Below are 19,153 nucleotides of genomic sequence, written 5' to 3' on the forward strand. Positions count from 1 at the left end.
TACCGCACCAATAGATCCACAGATGATGCAATCGCCATCATACTGCACACTGCCCTATTCCATCTGGACGAAAGGAATACCAATGTAAGAAAAATGTTCATTGACTATAGCTCAGCATTCAACACCATAATACCCGCCAAGCTCATCATTAAGCTCGAGAACCTGGGTCTGAACCCCGCCCTGTTCAACTGGGTCCTGAATTTCCTGATGGGCCGGAAAGGTAGGAAACAACACCTCCACTTTACTGATCCTCAACACTGGGGCCCTACAAGGATGCATGCTCAGCCCCCTCCTGTACTCCCTGTTCACCCATGACTGCATGGCCACGCACACCTCCAACTCAATTGTCAACTTTTCACACGACACAACAGTAGTAAGCCTGATTACCAACAATGACGAGACAGCCTACAGGGAGGAGGTGAGGGCCCTGGGAGTGTGGTGCCAGGAAAATAACCTCGTACTCAATGTCAACAAAGCAAAGGAGCTGATCATGGACATCAGTAAACAGCAGAGGAAGCACCCCCTATCCATATGGAGAAGGTGGAAAGCTTCAAGTTCCTCGGTATACACATCACTGACAAACTGAAATGGTACATCACACAGACAGGGTGGTGAAGAAGGGGCAACAGCGCCTCATCAACTTCAGGAGGCTGAAAAAATTTGGCTTGGCACCTAAAACCCTCAAACTTTTACAGATGCAACATCGGGCTTTATCACTGTCTGGTATGGCATCTGCACCACCCACAACCGCAGGGCTCTCCAGAGGGGGGTGCAGTCTGCCCAACGCATCACTGCGGGCAAACTACCTTCCCTCCAGGACTCCTACAGCACCCGATGTCCAGGAAGGCCAAAAAGATCATCACGGCCTTCAACCACCCGAGGTCAGTGCAGGTGCGTCAAAGCTGGGGAGAGACTGAAAAACAACTTCTATCTCAAGGCCATCAGACTGTTAAACAGCCATCACTAGCACATTAGAGGCTGCTGCCCTCTATACATAGACTTGAAATCATCACCGGCCACTTTAATAATGGAACACTAGTCAATTTAACCCTGGTGCTAGCTGGGGAAAAATTGCATCTATTGTGGTATAGGTCAGATTGACCCGCACAGTTTAAACACATTCAAGACAGTCAAAGAATCAAGTAAAATCAGCCAAAACATTGTTTTTCTTGTCAGACCTTTCAGAAAGAAGAAATAAAGAACTTTTGATTAGATTTCAGAAACATATAAAACATATTTCCTTTCCCACATACAAGCATTTTATGTTTCTCCAAGTAGCCACTTAGGTGTGATTTGACCCTACTGGTCAAAATGATCCCTTCTGTCTTTCCCTCTACATGTTGAACGAAATGTACGTGTGTGCTTTCTGCAGATGTATTTATTGCATTCGACACAAGTGGTGCTGGTTCTACTGTCTTGTTGAGGGGGGGGGGGGGGGGCAGAGCTGGCATCTTTTACGTTTTTTGCCATCACCTGTATCCACTGGAATCATCAGAGATCTTGCTGCTCTCGCACTGAGAAGGAGAAGCTTGGGAAAAACGTAATTATAAAAGTGCAACCAGAACCAGTCAAAACAAAATATATCAAAAACACTTGTTCATCTTGGCCGTCTGCGAATATCTATACATATGAAAGCCTTCGGGTCAAAATGACCCACAGCATTATGTTTGTATACAACATCTACACAGACATTCCACAACACATCAGTGTGTCCATATTTTGAAGTCAATTTCATGACTCTAAAAGAGGAAAATACATTTAATTTCATGGAGAAAAAGAGAGATTAACTAGTATTTTAGACAACTCAAAAGTAGAAATGGGTCAAATTGACCGGAAAACGAAATAGGTTTTTAATCATGTTTACATATTTTGCCTTACTCATCTCATATGTACAGTATATACTCTATTCTATCCTATTCTACTGTATCTTAGTCTATGCTGCTCTGACATTGATCACCCAAAAATGTATATATTCTTTAATGATCTATTCTTTTACTTTAGATTTGTGTGTATTGTTGTGAAATTGTTAGATATTACTTGTTAGATATTACTGCATTGTTGGAGCTAGAAACAAAAGCATTTCGCTACTCCAGCAATAACATCTGCTAAACACGTGTATATGACAAATAACATTTGATTTGATTTGAGAACAGAATCATCCAGCCCATTGGGTATCTCACTACACCCTCATATGCCGTGTCTTGAAATATTTTGTTTGTTTTTTAGGGCTCCTGAGTGGCGCAGCAGTCTAAGGTACTACATCTCAGTGCTAGAGGCATCACTACAGACCCTGGTTCAATTCCAGGCTGTATCGCAACTGGCTGTGATTGGGAGTCCCATAGGGCAGCGCACAATATGCCCAGCATTGTCTGGGTTAGGGTTTGTCTGGGGTAGGCCATCATTGTTCTTAACTGACTTGCCTAGTTAAATAAAACATATTAGGTTTGTTTGTCCTGTTCTATTCATTCCTTCATTCATTCAAAATCAAGTTGATAATAGTCCTAATTTAAGCAATATTTAAACACACCTCACGTGACCACACTAAATTATCTTTAGGTTGATTTCAATCACTACAAATTCGATAAAACCAAATCTGGTATATACAATCAATTAAAGCATTGCCTCGTTGGATTTCCCAGATTAGGAAAATAACAGATGAAAGACTTCATTATTTTGACCCTAAATGCACTTTGAAAAGGAGTCGAAGGCCTAAATCATCATTGGTCATCACTTTAGTTTGATCACAGGGCTCTGTCTGTCTGTCTGTCTGTCTGTCTGTCTGTCTGTCTGTCTGTCTGTCTGTCTGTCTGTCTGTCTGTCTGTCTGTCTGTCTGTCTGTCTGTCTGTCTCTGTCTCTGTCTCTGTCTCTGTCTCTGTCTCTGTCTGTCAAGCTTTATTTACTTGAACTCTGGGGAAGGGGTCATCAGCCTATTTGGAGCTTTAGGGCAGAATAGCCCCCTATTTAAAGAGGACCACTTGTGGAACTCCCAATAGACCATACCTGTTATGTTGTTAAGATTCCAGGGCATCCTGTAAACACTGGACTGTGTGTGTGTGTGTGTTTGTTTGTTTATTTATGTGTGTGTTTATTTTGTGTGTGTTTGTGTTGTGTGTGTGTGTGTGTGTGTGTGTGTGTGTGTGTGTGTGTGTGTGTGTGTGTGTGTGTGTGTGTGTGTGTGTGTGTGTGTGTGTGAGAGAGCGTACGTGCATTTGTCTGTGTGTAGAGGCACTTCAAACCAACTCTCCCCCTCCTCTCACAGGAAGCTCAAAAGGTCACCATGGATAGGGAGCACTCAGCTTTCGCACACCTGATAAGCAGCAGATTACCCCTTTGCCCTCATCACCAGGGGTATTGTAGGCTATAATGCAATGCCCTTTGAACCTTTCTAAAAGCCTGGCAGCCACACAGTGTGAAGCAGAAGGCGACAACATTGCTGCCACTCCATCTGGTAATATTAACATTCGCCCTGTGGACTTTGATAAGGGCTGTAGGCTGAAATATATAACCCAGTGATGACAGGATCCCATAAATCTTATCACTCTTTATATCTGGAGGGAGGATGAATCTGTTCTCCTTTTTTTAACCATGCAGTCCATCACTTATAGGTCATCAAACATAATTTCCTGGATCTCATATGAGCTCATTTGTTTGGTGTTGGGTTGAGCATGAATTAACATTACAGCTAGATAATTCATTATTTTCCCCATGAAGAATAAATGAGCGAGGACTTTATTAAAGTTAACCAACCTACTGCATGCTAACATCACCTCCTGAAGATAGAACGTGCAGTACTAGAACAGTCAGGAGGAAGCAGAGGGAGTGAAATATTGATACTGTGAAAATAGGCATGAGCTCTTTAACAGTACAGTACATGTGTGGGGGGGAAGAGAGAGTGTGAGAGAGTGAGAGAGAGAGAGTGTGTGTGTGTGTGTGTGTGTGTGTGTGTGTGTGTGTGTGTGTGTGTGTGTGTGTGTGTGTGCTTTATTCACTCATCGGCTCTCAGACCAACAGGCTCCGAGATAGATTCTACCCCAAAGCCATAAGACTGCTAAATAGTCAAATAATGCTACCCAAACGATCTGCACTGACTCTGCTGCTACTATGTTCTTTATTTTACTCTAATTATTTTCTATCCTAATACCTAGTCACTTTACCCTGCCTTCATTTAAATATCTAACTCAAATACTTTGTACCTCTGCATATTGATCTGGTACTGGTACTCCATGTACTTGTAAATAGCTCCGTTCTTATGTATTTTATTTGATTATTTTTAAATCTGCATTGTCAGGAAGGGCTCATAAGCAAGCATGTCACTGTAAAGTCTACACCAGTTGTATTTGGCGCACGTGACAAATGAAATTAGATTGGACTCCAATTCGATTCACATCAACTAAATGGGATTCATTGACCAGACACCCAATTCACTAAAAACACAAAAATCTAAGAGATAAATGTGTGGAGCCACAGAAACTTGCCTTTTTAAATGGATTTGCTTGAGAGTGCAGAGCTGCCCTGTCTCTTGATACCTTCATTGATATATGTAGTAGGAGACAGTGATAGTGAGGAGGTTATGTTGGAGTGGGGGTCAGACTGAGGGTGACGGCATGACAGAGGGCTGACACCCAGAGGGAGGGAGAAACTCTCAACTTAAGACACCATGGGGCAGCATCATAATATTGTTTGTCAGGAAGCATTAGTCCCCCATTCATTCAACTCAAACACCCCATTTACGCAACACAATCTCACACTCAATTCGTGCCAATATGTGCAAAAAGTATTTCAGTTGATTTTGTGCTTTTTGTGTGACTCAATTTGTGTGAAAATACACACATTTTTGTTTGACCTAATTCGTAGGAAAATACACACATTTTTGTACAACTTAATTTTTTGGGGGGGGTAAAACTCCTGAACAATCTTTTGAAAGTTATTGGAGCAACGCATTTTGGGCAAAGCTGTTCGACACTGCCTTTAATAGTGTCCCACGTTTATTTGCATAAAAAAACAAACGCGTTAACAACCCAATATTGTTAATCAACCAGGTTATTACCGAAATACGTATAATACAATAGTAGCCTTATGTTTTTATTTTATTAATGCTAATGCTGTTTTTCCTCTGCTTGTTTTCACTTCATATTTTGGGATACTGGTGCTGCTGTTGTTAGAAAATAAAAAAGTATTTGTCTTTTTTTGTGTGGAATTGATTAATGTATTTGATCGGGGAACGGGGATACATTTTTGTGATGGGAAATGAATTAATCAATAAATGTGGGGAAACCTGTTTGGTTTAAATTCCCCTGGTGCAACTGCATGGTATTTGCAACAATAATGAGTCTGAACTATGATTAATTAAGCCATACCAATGCAGATAAACAGCTTAATGTAAAATAATGAATTATGTTGGCTTACACTTATGGGACTTCCAAGGTCGTTTCATGAGGATGATTACGGTCATGCCAATCATGTTATATACTTAGGCTATTGTAACAAGGCATATGCCAGCATTGTAAATCTACTGCCTCTGCTCAGAAGCCTACTAGGCTTTCATGGCAACGGCCGTTAGAATTCACTTTGTCATGTATGAGCCCCGTTTTAAGCTGATATAATTTGTAGCATTATTATATGGCTATGAAACCCTTGGTTTCAGACTGATCATTTCTCACTGGAAATTGCTGCTGACATTGAACATAGCTTAGGGAAAGGCTGTTTAATTATTTTCAGACTCTCCTATACCACTATTCCCAATATCTTATGCCCCATAGGTCGAAAATAAACACTTTTTAAGATGATATAACTTGTATCATTATTATAGTGCCTGTAGCTTTATTTATGGGGAACAATTTCCGTTTCATAACAGGTAGTGTCCATTTATTTAGAGTCGTGTTGATTAATTATAGCTTTCTTCAGTGGAAATACAGAATGTGTCTAAAAGTGCCAAATATACCAAAAGCTAAATCAAGCAGAGATGTACTATTTAACCATGTTAATCATTACTGGAACATGCGAACTACAAACATCTAACCTGTTAAAGAGAATGAATGCATGACAACTAGATTCTTGCAAAAGTCAAAAGTTATCTATAACATGAGTAGAAACAAAGTGAGTGTGTGTGTGTATATGTGTGTAAGTGTTTGTGTGCGTGTATTGTGGTGTGTATTATAATATCCCATAATATAAATGTATCCCTATTCCCCAATCAAATACCTTCATCGATACAACATTTGTTTAAAATAAGAGTCTGCCTTTTTTCTCCAATCTGGCAACCCTAAAACAATTGACATAGCCTTGTATTAAATGGTTTTATACAGGTAATGAATGGAGTACAGGATGTCTTCTTAAAGAAAAACTAACAGGTTTGTGAGAGCCGGAATTCTTACTGGTTGGTAGGTGATCAAATACTTATGTCATGCAATAAAATGCAAATTAATTACTTAAAAATCATACAATGTGATTTTCTGGATTTTGTTTTAGATTCCGTCTCTCACAGTTGAAGTTACCTATGATAAAAATGACAGACCTCTACATGCTTTGTAAATAGGAAAACCTGCACAATTGTCACTGTTCATATACTTGTTCGCCCCACTGTATATCACTCGCTAATGTCCAGTCTCTAGATAACAAGGTAGATACGCTCGGGATATGCTGTCGGAGTTGGTACAGCCACCGGGATTCTTTGTACGTCCCGCCGACAGAAATACAGTAACTTGCAAAAGTATTCATCCCCCTTGGTGTTTTACCTATTTTGTTGCATTACAACCTGTACTTTAAGTGGATTTTATTTGGATTTTATGTCATGGACATACACAAAATAAGCCAAATTGGTGAAGTGAAATGAAAAGAATGACTTCATGCAAACAAATGTAAAACAGAAATGTGGTGTGTGCATATGTATTCACCCCCTTTGCTATAAAGCCCCTAAATAAGATCTGGCGCAACCAATAAACTTCAGAAGTCACATAAATGGTTAAACAAGTCCACCTGTGTGCATGATCTGTCACATGTGTCAAATGATCTCAGTATACATAAACCTGTTCTGAAAGGCCCCAGAGTCTGCAACACCACTAATCAACGGGCTCCACCAAGCAAGAGGCACCATGCAGACCAAGCAGGTCAGGGACAAATTTGTGGAGAAGTACAGATCAGGGTTGGATTATAAAAACATATCTGAAACTTTGAACATCCCACGGAGCACCATTAAATCCATTATTACAAAATTTGAAAGAATATGGCACCACAACAAACCTGCCAAGAGAGGGCCGCCCACCAAAACTCACAGACCAGGCAAGGAGGGCATTAATCAGAGAGGCAACAAAGACACCAAAGATAATCCTGAAGGAGCTGCAAAGCTCTACAGGGGAGATTGGAGTATCTGTCCATAGGACCACTTTAAGCCCTACACTCCACAGAGCTGGGCTTTTCAGAAGAGTGGCCAGAAAAAAGCCATTGCTTAAAGAAAAATAATAAGCGAACACGTTTGGTGTTTCCCAAAAGGCATTTGGGCGACTCCCCAAACAAATGGAAGAAGGTACTCTGGTCAGATGAGACTAAAATTGAGCTTTTTGGCCATCAAGGAAAACGCTATGTCTGGCGCAAACCCAACACCTCTCATCACCCCGAGAACCCCATCCCCACAGTGAAGCATGGTGGTGGCAGCATCATGCTGTGGGAATGTTTTTCATCGGCAGGGACTGGGAAACTGGTCAGAATTGAAGGAATGATGGATGGCGCTAAATACAGGGAAATTCTTGAGGGAAACATGTTTCAGTCTTCCAGAGATTTCAGACTGGGAGAGAGGTTCACCTTCAAGCAGGACAATGATCCTAAGCATACTGCTAAAGCAACACTCGAGTGGTTCAAGGGGAAACATATAAATGTCTTGGAATGGCCTAGTCAAAGCCCAGACCTCAATCCAATTGAGAATCTGTGATATGACTTAAACATTTCAGTGGAACCCCTCCAACTTGAAGGAGCTGGAGCAGTTTTGCCTTGAATAATGGCCAAACATCCCAGTGTCTAGATGTGCCAAGCTTATAGAGACACACCCCAAGAGACTTGCAGCTGTAATTGCTGGGGGGGGGGTGAATAGTTATGCATGCTCAATTTTTCTGTTTATTTGTCTTATTTCTTGTTTGTTTCACAATTTAAAAAATATATAGCGTCTTATAAGTGGTAGGCATGTTGGGTAAATCAAATGATACAAACCTCCCAAAAATACTATATTTTAATTCCAGGTTGTAACGAAATGTAACGAAATAGGAAAAATGCCAAGTGGGGTGAATACTTTCGCAAGCTACTGTAAACATCTCTCTGGAAAGAAGAAGGGCAGAGGTGTATGTTTCATGATTAATGACTCATGGTGTAATTGTAACATCATAAAGGAACTTAAGCCCTTTTGTTCACCTGACCAAGATTCCTCACAATCAAATGCCGACCGTATTATCTCCCAAGAGAATCCTTGTCGGTTATTGTCACAGCCATGTATATCCCACCTCAAGCCAATACCAGGATGGCCCTCAAGGAACTTCACTGGACTCAGTGAATGCAAACTGGAAACCATATATCCTGAGCCTGCATTTATTGTAGCAGTCGAGCTGTCAAGACACTGGACCACTGCTTCTCTAACTTCCGCGATGCATACAAGGCCCTCCCCCGCCCTCCTTTTGGCAAATCTGACCACGACTCCATTTGCTCCTCCCTTCCGAAACACAGAAACTCAAACAGGGATTATTCAATGCTGGTCTGACCAATCGGAATCCACGCTGCAAGATTGTTTTGATCACGCGGACTGGGACATGTTCCGTGTAGCCTCAGAGAATAATATTGATTAATACGCTGATTCGGTGAGTAAGTTTATAAGGAAGTGCATAGGAGATGTTGTACACACTGTGACTACTAAAATCTACACTATCCAGAAACCGTGGATAGATGGTGGCATTCGTGCAAAACTGAAAGTGCAAACCACCACATTTAACCATGGAAAATGGACTGGGAATATGGCTGAATACGGTGTAGTTATTCTCCTTCACAAGCAATCAAACAAGCGAAATGTCAGTATAGGGACAAAGTGGAGTCGCAATTCAATGGCTAGGGCACAAGAGGTATGTGGCAGGGTCTACAGATAATCATGCACTACAAAAAGAAAACCAACCATGTCACGGACTCCGACGTCTTGCTTCCAGACAAACTAAACACCTTCTTTGCCTGCTTTGAGGATAATACAGTGACTCCGATGCGACCCGCTTCCAAGGACTGTGGGCTCTCCTCAGTCCTTGGTAGTAAGACATTTAAATGGGTTGACACACAAGGCTGCTGGCTCAGATGGCATCCCTAGCCATGTCCTCAGAGCATGCGCAGACCAGCTGGCTGGTGTGTTTACGGAAATATTGAATCTCTCCCTATCCCAGTCTGCTGTCCCCACATGCTTCAAGATGGCCACCATTGTTCCTGTACCCAAGAAGGCAAAGGTAACTGAGCTAAATGACTATCGCCCCGTGGCACTCTCATCATGAAGTGCTTTGAGAGACTAGTCAAGGATCTAGACCCACTTCAATTTGCACACCGCCCCAATAGGTCCACAGATGATGCAATCGCCATTTCGCTGCACAATGCCCTATCCCATCTGGACAAGAAGAATACCTATGTTAGAATGCTGTTAATTGACTACAGCTCAGCATTCAACACCATAGTACCCTCCAAGCTGGTGGTGAAGGTAGTAAACAACATCTCCACTTCACTGATCCTTAACACTGGGGCCCCACAAGGGTGCGTGCTCAGCCCCCTCCTGTACTCAATGTTCACCCATGGCTGCATGGACATGCACGCCTTTAACTCAATCATCAAGTTTGCAGACGACACAACAGTAGTGATCAAGCCACCAACAACAAGACAGCCTATAGGGAGGAGGTGAGGGCACTTGGAGTGTGGTGTCAGGAAAAAAACCTCTCACTCAACGTCAACAAAACAAAGGAGATGATCATGGACTTCAGGAAACAGTAGAGGAAGCACCCTCCTGCCCACATCGACAGGACAGCAGTGGAGAAGGTGGAAAGCTGTAAGTTCCTCGGCGTACACATCACAGAAAAACTGAAATGGTCCACCCACACAAACAGTGTGGTGAAGAAGGCACAACAGCGCCGCTTCAAACTCAGGGGGCTGAAGAAATGTTGCTTGTCACCTAAAACACTCAAAAAAACTTTTACAGATGCACAATTGACAGCAACCTGTCAGGCTGTATCACCACCTGGTACGGCAACTGCACCGCCCACAACCGCAGGGCTCTCCAGAGGGTGGTGCGGTCTGCACAACACATCACCGGGAGCAAACTATCTGCCCTACAGGACACCTAAAGGATGTCATAGGAAGGCCAAAAAAAAAAAGAATCAAGGACTTCAACCACCCGATCCCCACTGCCTGTTCACCTCGTTATCATCCAGAAGGCGAGGTCAGTACAGATGCATGAAAGCTGGGAACGAGAGACTGGAAAACATCTTCTATCTCAAGACCATCAGACTGTAAAACAGCCATCACTAGCAGATTAGAGGCTGCTGCACCATCTACATAGACTTGAAAACATCACCGGCCACTTTAATTACAGTTTTGAAAGCATTTCCCGACGTCCTCAGGAGATGGATAGACATCCAATTTCTGCCTGCTTTTTACAATGATACTCTCACTGTTAGTTGTCTATGTATTTTGCATATTCACATGGCATGCTCTGTGTTATATACTAATACTAGGCATTTCCGCTTGCAGTTTGTTTTGCATGTTCCTACTGTGGTTCTGCAAGGACCAACAGCCAGTGAAAGCTCAGGTCAATTGAAAGGATACATTTCATGGCTTTTCCAACATATCCACTTTGGCAGTGTTAGTTGGCAATGTGAGAAAGTGTGTGTTTTTCCCTCATAGTGAATGGAAAGATTAGTCCATGGATGGAAAAAGGCTTAGAGGGATGTAGTGTCCCTGTAATGCTGCTGTGTTTTGTTCTTCCCTTACACTATGGGGACAGAGTGCAGCACAGGATGGTTGGTGGCGCCTTAATTGAGTGGGATGGGCTTGTGGTAATGGCTGGAGCAGAATGGGTGGAATGGTATCAAATACATCAAACACATGGGTTCCATGTGTTTGATGCCATTCCATTCGCTCCGTTCCAACCATTTTTATATGAGCCATCCTACCATCAGCAACTTCCACTGGAGTGTAGTCACAAACATGGAAAGTGCAGGCTTACAACTAATGCATGCCCGACCGCGTACTCTCTGGGATGACTTGTGGAGTAGCAAGTTCTTTCGGTCTTTCTGTCTACTCAAAAGTTTCTCAACTGGAGTGAGGAGATTGTGGACCCTACTCCACCGGACATTTTAGTAGATTTTTGAGTTAACTACAAATGTGAATTAATCTTCAAATAAACCAAACCTTTAAAATTAGACAAAAACTCAAATGTGCCGAACACATGGTGCACAATGGGTGCAACGTGATTGCACTGATAAAGTAAGTGGGACAAGAGTTTGATTGTATATGGAATCTTCAAAAGAAAACATGCCTAATTGCCTAACTCTGGGTGCAAAACAGGTTTGGAAACACTCATAAAATTGTAGGTATGATGCTCACTCAGCTGGATAAGGGTTAAGTGAATACTCTAAAAACAGAACAGGATCTAGTCTAGTCAATACCAATACTGGGAATAAAACATGTATTTTTATTTATTTTTATAGAAACAGAATGTTTTCTTATATACTAACAGCTAAAGAAAACATATGAAAATGTCATTTTTGTTCAAAACCATTTGAAAGTAATTTTCCTCTAAGTGCTCAAGCAGAAACCTTTGAGAGGGTGCGAGAGAGAGTAGACTGTTGTGTGTAGTGTCTTAACGCCACATTAATGGCCTTGTTTTTATTGTCTCTTTGCAGCTAGTAGCTAAAGCCCTATTCGCACGGGACTAGTATTACTATAGAACGTTGGTTATGTAATTAACAAGTCCCAACAAGTCTGTTTTTTTTCATTGGACGATTCGGACCTGATTAATTTTAACAAACTGCCTCTGTAATTTGTTTTTCTCCCTGGGAGTTTGCCGAAAAACAGTAGGTTTTTAGGGCTGGGATAATAACTTTCCAGCCAAGTAACAATTACTGACATGGCAGATTCGGAAGGAACAAAAATGATGGATGTGGTGATTGATGCTCCTACACAGAATACATTACCTGAGCTCCACCAGTTAAACTTATCCTGTCCGAATATGACTTTAAGATATACAAAAATATGGTATATAAAGGATGTACTGTACAGTTTGTTTTAAAGAAGATAAAATATGTGGAAAGGATGTAAAAAAATCAGGACACAAAACGTTGAGATTGGGATAGACGGGAGGTTGTAGGTCAAACAAACATTGAATGCTATTGTCAGTAATTGAGGAGTGTTGTTAAAACTAATTATATACAAATGGTAGAAGACCATTGTTGCACAGACAGGACTCTTCCAGTATGGAAGATGAACACGTCAGCAGCGTGTCAATGGGCTTCTTCCCGAGGAATCCCTTGAATGATATCATCTTCAGGTGCCCATGGCAGCATGCATTATTACAGTTTTTCTCGATTGCTTAAACACAAAAAGTGTTCCTGTAGCACAAAAACCCATACCCTTACGTCATTAACAAAAACAAACACACATTTCCCAAAACCGTAAACAATATTCACCTGTTTCCACACGTTTCAATATTCAAAACTCTTTCTGCAAAACCTTACACAAAAGTAGCCAAATATATATCATTAATTGCACTATATTTTCATTCAGCAAACACATGCTCTCAATATAATTAACTCAAGTCATCACAACCTAAACTCAAAGAGCACACCTTTCTCCAAGTGCAAACACGAAGCCTGGTTGTTAACACACCAATCAGAGTTGCAGGATCAATAAATAGGGCCTGGAGGCGTGTCCATGTGCTTTGGAACAATGGATTCTAACAATGCCCAAGTTGCGAGACAACAGAGAGGAAGAGGACGAGGATAAGGACGAGGATGAGAACAACAACAACAAAGACAAGTAATCTCAGATGAAATCCGTGCCACCCTAGTTCATCATGTACCCAAACATGGGAGGACTATGAGCGAAGTTGGACAGTTAGTGCAACCCAACCTAAGCCGTTACACGGTTGCATCCATTGTCCATACCTTCGGCAGGGAAAACAGGTCATTTTCCTTGTTGTTACTGTGATACATGTAATGTTGTAGTGCTTATAGACTGAATCTCCACTTTGTTCTCAGTGTAGTTTTACCACAGTAATGAATGACCATAGGTCAGTAATGATCAAATTTCATTTTTGCAGAACTGAGAGGCAGCCATCCATCTATTTACCAAGTTCCAAATTATTTATCTGGAAACCTATTCTAAACATTTTGGTAGCAGTGTTTTGAATTAATCCCTCCAGTGTGTAAAAAACAGTCATGTAGTCTGTGTTTTTGACATCTTGTGTGTGTTGTCTGAGGGCAAAGTTTGAATTGGGACCCAGAAGTTAGATGTTTGTACCGTTGGGTGTGAGTTTTTAAAATTGTGTATGAAGATTTGTTCCAGGAATTGTGCCTAAGCAATTGTGAAAAACTGTAACCCTGGTTGCCAACATAATGAACTGAAAGGTCAGGCCTGCCAGTTATTCTCTAAATACCATTATAAAAATCATGGATCTTTTATGATCCGGTGCTTTGGTTGAGTGTGGAGGTGCTGAGGCTACATGCTGCGCTGAGCTGGTCCTTGATGAGCTTGATGTTTTATTGAGTAGTGTGTGTGCATGTATACGTGTGTGTGATTGTGTGTCTAGGTGTGAGTCTGTGTATTATGTGTGTGTGTGTGTGTGTGTGCAGTGTGTGTGTTCAGAGTGTGTGTGTGTGTGTGTTTGTGTGTCATCTCCAGAGTGCTTAGGTGGAGCACAGAGAGCACAAAGAACAAGAGTTGACGTTATTCTGTTGCATCTCTTGTTGTTTTGTTGCTTCAACAATCAGCAGCAAGACTTAGAGATTAGCTTACGTACTGTGTGTGTGTCTGTTGACTCACGTCTCCTATTGTTCTGCAGTTGTAAGACTTGGCAATGAGTACACTGTGTGTGTGTGTTGTTGTTATTGTGTGTTTGTGCATATGTGGGTGAGTGTGTGCTGTTGTTGTTGTCGTGTGTCTGTGCATATGTGTGTGTGTGTGTGTGTGTGTGTGTGTGTGTGTGTGTGTGTGTGTGTGTGTGTGTGTGTGTGTGTGTGTGTGTGTGTGTGTGTGTTGTTGTTTTGCTACTGCTTTTGACTTTAACATGAATTCTCAGACTTAGGTATTTCCCTCTATCATTGTTTCAGCAGCCATTCGAAAGCTAAAACTTAGGTTGCCTCTTTTGTTGTCAGCTCAGAAAGGTAACACTACACTAACCAAATCAATTGACTGGTTGCTTAGCAGCACAGAGTAATGTTTTTTTAAATATATATCAAAGGACCTAATGTCACGCCCTGATCTGTTTCACCTGTCTTGGTGATTGTCTCCTCCCACCTCCAGGTGTCTCCTGTTTTCCCCATTAGTCCCCGGTGTATTTATCCCTGTTTCCTGTCTCTCTGTACCATTTTGTCTTGTTTTGCCAAGTCAACCAGTGTTTCGCCTAGCTCCAGTGTTCCTCCTAGTCTCTGGTTTTGACTAGGCCTCCTGGTTTTGACTAGGCCTCCTGGTTTTGACTAGGCCTCCTGGTTTTGACTAGCCCTCCTGGTTTTGACCCTTGCCTATCCTGACGCCGACTCCGCCTGCCTGATCACTCTACCTGTTCTGAGCCTGCCTATCCCGCTACAGTTTGGACTCTGACCTGGTTTATGAACTCTCGCCTGTCCCCGACCTGCCTTTTGCCTACCCCTTTTGGTGTAATAAATATCGGAGCTCAACCATCTGCCTCCTGTGTCTGCATTTGGGTCTCGCCTTGTGCCCTTATACCTGATTTACCAAACAACCGGTAAGTCTTGACATTCCTATGTCCGGACTATACACCAATACCTCCTATTAATATTGACAACAAAATCATTATCCCATTTATGAGGCACCTAATCAATGCAAAATCTGATTAATGTATTTTGAGAGGTTATAGTTGAAGGGTCATTGGTCTGTCATTTATCGTAAATTCGATAGCTGTTGTAGCATTGAAATGTTGGCTCTGAACATCCCTGCAATATACCAAATACATTAATTGCAAAACCTCTTGCAATGGAAAATAAATCTTTATTTTGATTGGACAAGTTCAGCGAGTTCAAAAACCTTCCCGTTTTGACACACTTCCTCCCTAATGAACATGACCCTTTGATTATCTGGGTCACCATCTTCACAACCCACCTTTCTTTAATATAATCCAATCAAGATTAACCAGTTGACAGTTACATTTCAAATTTGTCAAAGGATTCACCCAGGTCAGATCTTATTCATGTACCATCGAGTCTAACCGGATATCATTGGTTTGACTGATATAACAGCTAGGATGGGGCCAGTGTTTCCCAAACTCTGTCCTCAGGTTCCCAAGAGGTTTTGGTTTTTGACCAAACACTACACATCTGATTCAAAGTATCAAAGCTTGGTGATTTTGTTTATTATTTGAATCAGCTGTTTAGTGCTAGGGGAAAAAAACTAAATGTACACCCCTTGGTGTTCTGAGGACCGAGTTTGGAAAACTCTGGCTTAGGCTGTGAACAGCTGTCGTGTGCTTCCTATGCTGTTATGTATACTGGGTGCAAACAGAAGTGATTCCTGGGGGATAGCTAGGCGCCACTGGACCTGACAGGAGGACACTGTATAAATCTTCATAATAAATCCTTTCCCTAATGTAAATCTCTCTGTATGAATATTTGTATTTGCCTAGATATCATATGAGACAGAAATAATTTCCCAATGGATACAAGGAAGTCATATTTCTTTCTGTATAGAAAACTGTCCTATGGTGGGAGTAATGGTGTGTTGGGGGATGGATAAGTGATACGTGGATAAGTAATGGTAAATGTATTACCATGATGGGTAAAGTGGTGTAATATGTTCTCTGACGCAACGGCAAGCTGCCATTACTTCACACCGGCCCAACATCAGAGACACTGCCGATGTTGTCAGGCCTTTGGTTTCGTGTGGTGTGAGTTGGGTATTGTGCTGTGGGTGGAGGCTTGATGGAGATGAAGACCATCCACACTAGGCCACATAAAGGACTCCTGCAGACAGGCATGGCAACACACCTAAAAAGGATTTCCCGCATCTCATATTATTGACTGTCAGAACAAGATTTATGTTGATGGATGGTTGGTTGTCCCCTTCCTTCGCCCCAAAGATACGTGGATATAGGATGTGGTTCCAGTTCACATGAGAAACAATCCTCTTCCTTTGACAGAACAGTGGTGAGAGAAGTGTTTTTTTTTGCAGGAAATAAAGATGTTGTCATTATCTCATTTAGGTTGACATAAGCCTTTAGAATGAGTAGAATGAGCAAACTGTTGTAAATAAGTCATGTTCTGGGTTTGGTCGGCTGTACTTTCGCTATGACTCAGGTTGCATATCAATATTTACTCATCTTCTCATGAATAGTTTACCAGTACTGTGAGGTGATTAATATGTGAGTGTGTGTGTGGTGTGTATGTATAGCCCTCCCTAAATAGATAAAAAAATTATGGGTATTTTTGAGGAACTTGTGTAAGGTGGCTTCCTTCCATTCCACAGTCTGAGCTCATTGGTATTCGTGACAAAGGTGTGTCCCTGATAATGTGGTCAATATAACCCAACCACAACTGAAACGCTGTGCCAATGATTTATGTACTAGTTTAAACTATTGGTCACATTTTGGGTAAACGTGTCAAGTACAAGCCGTTAAGCAACGTAGCAAATGTTCAAAAATAAAATTATGGTGACAATTTTCCTCTCCAAAAATGAGCATAGCATATCGGTCCACATTATTAAGCTGGTATGTTAATTAGCAATAACTAAGCATTACATCACCTCTAGCACAACTGCTGCAGCATAGTGGCTATACAGAAATAGGCTGAAGCATGGGGTTGCCCATCTGTTTTTTTGCTAGTCAGTGCTCCCCAACATTTTTCAGCCATGGCCCCCTTTTATCATGAGGGAACATCTTATGATCCCCACCTCCCACTCTGTCTGCCAAATTATAACTTTGCTCTTGTTTTCCTTAGTAGGAGGTTGGTGGGTGGAGCCGGATGCATCGTCAGCGAAATGGGACACACCTGGGCTCGTGTGTGTCCCGGGGATAAATACACCCTTCCCCCATACATTGAGGAGACTCTCCACGCAGAGAGCTTCTTTGTGTGCGTGTTTGTTTGTTTTGGCACCTCTCAACACTCTCATTATTACCATCTATGCACACATCCACTCACACTACTGAATACACACACCATTGTTACTTGGATATAGTTTACTTTATTTAATAAATATGTTTTATCTTTGCGTTGTCTCCCTCTTTATTACAGGCTACGAGCCGGTTTGTATCAACTGCCTGAGGTTCAGAGAAACAGCAGCCTCTGGGGTAAGTTCAATCGCCTTGGGGGGTACGAACAAAGGATCCAATTCAGGAAAGTCTTATTTCTGGTTGAATGGTTTCAAGTAGGCTACAGAATTAGTAGCCTACTAGAAACCACCCAGCAAACCGGGAACATTCCCAGAACATTAGCTAAGATTCCTAGTTCTTCTTCGGCGGAGAAGAGGTATTCGGAGCGGACTGTTAGTCAGACTCGAGACGTGCACACCATCCACCGCTTCCGAGTATATATAATGTTCAGTCCCTGGACAATAAAGTCGACGAGCTCACGGCGAGGATCTCCTTCCAAAGAGACATCAGGGACTGTAACATTCTGTTTCATGGAATCATGGCTCTCTACAGATATACTATCCTTGTCCATACAGCCAGCTGGGTTTTTAGTACATCGTAGAGATAGGAATAAAGAACTCTCCAGGAAGAAAAATTTAGTATGTTTCATGTTAACTAACTACTCATGGTGTGATTGTGGTAACGTACTGGAACTCAAACCCTTTTGTTCACCCGACCTAGAATAGCTCACAATGAAATGCTAACCACATTACCTCCCAAGAAAATTATTTTTGGTCATCATTACAACCGTGTATATTCCCCCTCATGCCGATACCACTATGGCTCTCAAGGAACTACACTGGACTTTGTGAAAACTGGAAAGGCCACATTTATTGTGGCTGGGGACTTTAACAAAACAAATCTGAGGAAAACACTACTGAAGTTCTGTCAGCACATTGCCTGTAGTACTCACGCTACAAAATCTCTCAACCATCATTACTCTCCCTTCTGGGATGGCTACAAGGCCCTCTCCTGCTCTCCCTTTGGCAAATCAGATCACGACTCCATTCTCCTCCCTTCCCATAGGCAGAAACCCAAACAGGAAGTGCCAGTGCTAAGGTCTACGCAATGCTGATCTGACCAATCAGAATCCATGGATCAAGATTGTTTTGATCACGCAGACTAGAATATGTTCCTGGTTGCCTCTGAGAATAACATTGACGTATACACTGATATGAACTCTGAGTTCATCAAGAATTGTACAGGGAATGTTGTTCCCACTGTGACGATTAAAACCTATCCAAACCAAAAACCGAGAGATGGCAGCATTTGTGAAAAACTGAAAGGGCGAACAAACACATTTAACCATGGAAAGGTGACTGGAAATATGGTCAAGCAGTTCAGTTGTGCCCTCCATAAGGCGATCAAACATGCAAACATCAGTACAGAGACAAAGTGGAGTCGCAATTCAATGACTCAGACACGAGACGTATGTGGCAGGGACTCCAGAAAATCATGGATTAGAAAAGGGAAACCAGCCAAGTCTGGCTCACGGACAAGCTAAACACCTTCACTTGCTTTGAGGATACCACAGTGCCACCGACGCGGGCTGCTCCCGAGGACTGTGCGCTCTCATTCTCCGTGGCTGATGTAAGATATTCATGTCATCATGAAGTGCTTTGAGAAGCTAGTTAAGGTTCATATCACCTCCACTTTAACCCGACACCCACTGCAATTTGCATACCGTACCGCAATTTGCATACCGTACCATATCTATTTGCATACCAAATAGATACACGGATGATGAAATTCGCCATCACACTACACATTGCCATATCCCATCTGGACAAGAGGAA

This window comes from Oncorhynchus nerka, linkage group LG25 (assembly GCF_034236695.1).
Source record: "Oncorhynchus nerka isolate Pitt River linkage group LG25, Oner_Uvic_2.0, whole genome shotgun sequence".
Lineage (NCBI taxonomy): Eukaryota > Metazoa > Chordata > Actinopteri > Salmoniformes > Salmonidae > Oncorhynchus > Oncorhynchus nerka.